This window comes from Sceloporus undulatus, chromosome 1 (assembly GCF_019175285.1).
Source record: "Sceloporus undulatus isolate JIND9_A2432 ecotype Alabama chromosome 1, SceUnd_v1.1, whole genome shotgun sequence".
NCBI lineage: Eukaryota > Metazoa > Chordata > Lepidosauria > Squamata > Phrynosomatidae > Sceloporus > Sceloporus undulatus.
The window spans coordinates 62,192,193-62,198,229 of record NC_056522.1 but is presented as its reverse complement, the minus strand read 5'-3'; positions in this window follow the sequence as shown (position 1 = coordinate 62,198,229).

Genomic DNA, 6,037 nt, shown 5'->3' with positions numbered 1-6,037 from the left:
AGAAGCTGATAAAGCAGACACAAGGCAGATGTCTCGTAATGAGGCTTTTTATTCTTGAGTTGCTCTATATACAAGCTTGTCTTCTCCGACAAAGCTACTCACACAACACCAACACACCATCACCCCACACTGTACACTGAGACTCCATCCTTATATACACTTGTGGCATGCAGCCACTTAGTACAGCCTCTTTCTGATGTGTCACTTTAAGGCCAGCCCCCCCTGCAAGGGGACTTTGCACATTTACAGCACTTTCCAGCACATGATGACCTCATGATGACCACACTTCCAGTGACTCAGCATAGCCTAAATGCCTAGTCATCATGGCTGCAGGTGACCTATAGTTTTTCTTTGTGGTCTCTGCCCTTACATAATAGGGGTTTTGTGCCTGCGCAGAGACTCCATTTGGAAGCTGAAAAGCTGATCAGATTGGTGGAGGCCCTGCCCACTCCTGCCAATCTAGCTCCACCTTCAGTTCTCTTTCATCCACTGCAAGAGAAACATCTCCTTCGGTTTGCTCCTGAGCTGAGTAGATTTCTACTGTATGGCAGAATTTATTTTTCTAAATTTTTTCCCCTTTTTTTCTTGTTTTTCTTTTTTTTTCTGAGCATTGCCCTTCTTTTTACAGAGTTGGAGTGAGGGTTTTTTTCTTTCTTTGAGCCCCTCACCTCTAGGCCTCTTATGGCCTCCAACTCTTTATTTAAAATCTGTTCTGATTGTGATCATAAGATCCCCTTCACTGATGGACATTCTAAATGTCTTTTTTGTCTGGGTGAACTCACGTCACCGACTGGTGTCCACATTGCAGGGCTTTTACCCCTGTAACTCTTCACAACTGGGCGCAGAAGTTAAAACTTTTTCTGTGGGAATGCTCCCTTTCTGTCGCCCATCAACCTCGCTCCTGCTCGCCAAGGCATCGTGAGCACAGTGACTATAGGGCCCCATCTTCACCTCCTCGTACAACAGCTATGATTTCTCAGCCACCTGTCCACTCGACAGCTGAACCTCAGATCTCGATGCTGACCTTGATATTGACTGTGATACCCATACCGTCAGTCATTCCTATTGTTTCCTTGGTATCAGTGCAACAGCCTATGCCTCCTCTGCTGTGCCACAGGTTTTGGTGCCTACAACTGTATCGCAGGCCCTTCAACCTGCCACACTTTCACATCTCCAGACTACAGAGGACTCTCTTGTGATACCAAGACATCTTTGTGATAATTGTATATATTCTTGCTATTGTGTGTTAATTTCACATATTTGAAGCATGGAATAGCTTACTGGAATCATATCTTCTTGAACTATAATCTGGAATTAGGGTTGTCATAACCCTCCTGTTGGCGGGACATTCCCAGTTTTTCACCACTAGGGGGCGTCCCTGCACGGTTTCCTCCTTGACCCATGTTTGTCCCGGGTCGAGGAGGTTGCTGCTGCTGCGGCGGCAGTGGCTGCCGTCACGTACGGCCGCTCCTGCTGGGGCCGTCGGCACAGCCGCCACTGGGGCAACCATCCCCAATGCAGCCTTTGCCGGCTGCTGGCACTTCTCCTTGCCCTGCTGCATGCCCTTTCAGGGCCGCACACAGGGCTAAGCAGGAGGAGCTCCTCCTCCTGAGGGCAGGCTGACAGGCCAAGGGCTGAACAGCCCCAGTCTGCCCCCATTGGCCCGCCAGCCTCAGGAGGAGAAGCTCCTCCTTTGTTTGGTCCCCACGTGGACCGGTCCCAGCAAGGCAGCAGAGGGGAGAGGGCCATTTCCTTTGGCACTGAGGTGAGGAGGAGGAGGAGGTGCGTGGCCCTTGTGTATTTTTCTAATATTTATTTGGACCCTGTGTATTTTTCTAATATTTATTTTGCCCTTGTGTATTTTTCTAATATTTATTTGGACCCTGTGTATTTTTGTAATATTTATTTTTCCCAAGTCTATTTTTTTTTGTGTATTTTTTCTGCTTTTAATGCTAACAAGTTTGCCTTCTTTTTACATTATTAGTGATGATGATGGTGGTGGTGATATTGATATCAGTCAGCTTCAGAGGCCTGTGCCCACTGTTTTTGAAGCTGAGACAGTGTGACTTTCCAAAGTGCCTTTTCTGTGTGTTTTTTCTCCTTTTAATGCTGCTGATGATGATATAAGCAAACCTCTGAGGCATGGCCAATGTAATTTGCTCTGATTTTTACAAACTCATGCGCAGTGAAGAAAAGCCAAAGTACCTTGACCAAGTACACACTTCTGAGAAGTATAGTTGGTACAAGACACCTGAAACCGAGGGCAAATCCACCTTTTGTTTAACCACCTTGACATGTTCGATATGCATAGCCCTGTTAACCCATGTTCAGTGTTAAACCCAAAGGGTTTGGTTATGGAATAAGCCTCTGAAATATGCAAGAGGCCATGTTAAATAAAGCCATGTTCAATGCCCAAATGTGCTGTCGTGCATTTTGGAATGAGGGGAGGGGGGGTTGGCCAGAAAGGGAAGTCCATTTCTGCCATCTGTTTAGGAATAATGCCAAAATGTCCTCCATTTTGATCATGCCTAAGAAACATGCATTTATATTAACATTTTGTAAAAATAATCAATTTTTTTCACGTGTCCTCCATTTTAAAAAAATGCGCCCTACATTCAAAAACTGTTGTCCTACATTTGTCCCGGTTTGGAGGTCCTGACTTATGGCAACCCTATCTGGAATAGAAATGTTACATTATTACTGAAGAAGACATTTGAGTCAAAACGGCCACATAAACTCCGGAGGTAGCCGTCTTTGCTACCAGAGATAGTAATGCTACTGATATAAATGCTAGCATTGCTTCAATTACTTGTTGTTACCATAGATAGTAATGCTATTGATATAAATGCTACAATTTCTTCAGTTGTTATATACTACTACCCTGATTGTCTACAGTTTTGATATACAGTCGCGCCTCGCCATACGCTGCCTTTTTATAGGCGACTTTGAGCATAGGCACTCAAAGCCACCGGCGCACGCGGGGCGGAAGGGGCGGCGCGTCCCATTCAGTTGAATGGGCGCACGCGCCCGTTGCACCCTGTGCGCTGCCACACCGCCACACCACCGTGCACGAGCCCCATTGGAAACAATGGGGCTCGAGCATAGGCGGAACTTATACGCGGAGGGATCCGGAACAGATCTCCCGCGTATAATAAGGTTCCACTGTACCAACTGAGCAAAATCTTCGCAAGGTAACTTACTGTGTTTCACTGGGACACTGCCATTATTGCCAGGCTGTTTATTGAACTTGCATCATTGGGTTACTCAGCCTATATTATCAATCATGGAATAAACAGAGGAATTTGTCTTTGCAGCATCTTATATCCTTGCAAGGTGTTTTTGGGTTGGACTTTTCAATTATAATTTTTGTTCTCATATAATAATTATTATCAATGTATCTTGATTTATAATCAAGTAATTAGACACATATATTGATTTAGAAATGTTATAGCATTGCTTGACTTATTTACAGTGGTACTTAGTGAGTTACAGAACACCAAGGTTTTTCAAAATGTGTTGCCCAGATCATTGTACTGGCTTATGAACTGGCCAAACATCCTCTTCTTGTGCGCTCACACACAGCCAGGGCTGTCTCCTCTTCTGCTGCCTTCCTAAGAGGTCCCTCTTCCTGATATCTGCAAGGCAGCCACGTGGTCTCAGTCTTCCACTTTTGTCTGTCATTACTGGCTTGATTCCAGGTCAGAATGCCAGTTTCGGCCGTGCTGGTCCTTCTTCAATTTTGTAGTGACCTTCCTATCTATCATGGGTAAAGCTTTTTAGTCACCCTGTTGTGGGAGGCACAGAGACCACGAAGAAGAAGAACAGGTTGTTTACCTGTAACTGGTTCTTCGAATGGTCATCTGTGCCCTCACATAAACCCACCCTACTTCCCCTTGGTCAGGTCCCTGCTGGTTTTTTTGCGGTGGACTCTCTCTGAAGGTTGGCAGGATTGGGCATGCTCAGTGCATGGGAGTGGGGGGGCCTCTGCCAATCTGTTCAGCTTTTCAGCTTCTAAATGGAGTCTCTGCGCAGGCACAAAACCCCTATTGTGTGAGGGCACAGATGACCACTCAAAGAACCACAGTTACAGATAAGCAACCTTTTCTTATCTTGTCACCTTTCACCCACATCTGGACATTTTCCCTCTGGATCATAGTCCAACATGTAGATCACTATATTAAAGTTCTAATTAAAATAAAAGAGAATAATGCTGATTTATTCTTGGTAAAGTAAGTTAAGTAATGGAAGATGGAATGCAACTGATATTAGCTGTACTTCTGTTTTTAAATTGTAAACTAGATCCTAAGGGCCCTGTATTCCATGCCAAAGTAAATAACCAGTTTTCCTTTCCAGCTACTCAGGCATCCTTATCACCTTCAGAATTATGGCGTGGTATCGGTAAGCATACATGGGGCTACTAAGGCCGGTTACAGACCGGCAGTTTAGTGCGTGTTCGCCACGCACTAGGGTTACGAAAGGGCGGTGCTTCCGCACTGCCCTAACCCTAGTGCGTGGCGAACACGCACTAAACGGCGGTGGCCCTTCCGCACGGCCGCCGCCGTGAGTACGTCATGGCCGCGCCGCCTCTAGACGGGGCGACACGTCCATGACGTAGTAGCTCCGCGCCAGGGCGCTTAGTGCGCCCTGGACACGGAGCAGGAAGGAGCTCCATTTCGGAGCTCCTTCCGGGTTTAGTCCGCTGGGCGCAGCCGTCTGAAGGCTGCGCCCAGCGGACTAAACGAGAAAGGGGCCAAGCGGCCCCTTTCTCTGCTCCCCGCCGCCGTGGGGTGTCCTTGTTTTGCTGCTTCCCCGCAGCCCGAAAAGCGGCGGATCGGGGCCTCAGCGGCTGCCGGTGTAGCCGCTGAAGCCCCGATACTCTGGGGAAAGGGGCGGGGCCAGACCGCCCCAAATTGGCGGTCTATATCCCGCCTAAGTAAAATCTGGAATCAAAGGACCAACATCAGAAACTTAAGGGTACATTGTGTGTCTACTGTAAGTAGTGGCCAGCATTTCTGGTGCATGCATGCATGCCCTGGTTGTTCTACTCCTGCAGCTATATCCAGAGTAGATTTAGTATCACACCTTGATTCATGGAGGTATATATAAAGACATGCTTAAGAATTGCTATAACTAGTATACTAAACCACTATAGTTTTATTTGGTGACAGTTTACTGTAGTTTCTTGGTTTTCTGTAATCCAGCCTTTCTCATTTCTTTTTAACTATTAAGGCAACATCACTTTTCAGTTTACTTATGCTTGATTCAAGTTGTTCTCGAAATTCCTTTAACATGTTTGATTGCCTCTCTGCAAAAAGTTGAAGTTGTTGAATGTTATCCTCTTCCTGGAAATAAAATGTCCCATTAATTTATGCAATGGAAGATGCATTATGTAAATACAAGCAAATAGTGTAATTCATATGACCCTCAAGAAAGTGATATGGAAATAAATACCAAGAATAAAATAACTGGCACCAGCAGATGAGCAACGTCATCATGTCTGTACAACAAGGGGTAATAAACAACTACATCTAATTAAGTTCAACATGGTAGACAACCTTATCTAGCACTATTGTCTACCTTTAAGTTGTTTCTGATTATGGTGGCTCCCAGCCTAAAGTATAACACCGATAACAGTAAAGTTTTAAGGTATTTAAAGGACCCTAAGTCAAATCTATAATAAGGTTTTCCTGGCAAGATGAGTTCAAAATAGGTTTGCCCTTCCCTTCCTCTAAGGCAGAGAGTGTGACCTGCCCAAGGACGCCTAGTGGGCATCACTTAAGAATAGAATATTAGTATCTCTTTTGTCACTGATAGCTCTCTCCCACCCAGCATGTTGATTCAAAATGTGTTAATACTAACACCCAATTTACTCAATGCTACTGAAATCCTTAACTGCCAATGTTTATCTTGCCTTACTTACTTTCAGGCAGTTAATGAAAATAAATTAGGATGATCCATACACTTACAAATGACCAGAGATATTTCTTCCTTTGCAATGTCATTGTTCTTGTCTTTGTTTTCTGTTAAAAACACACTT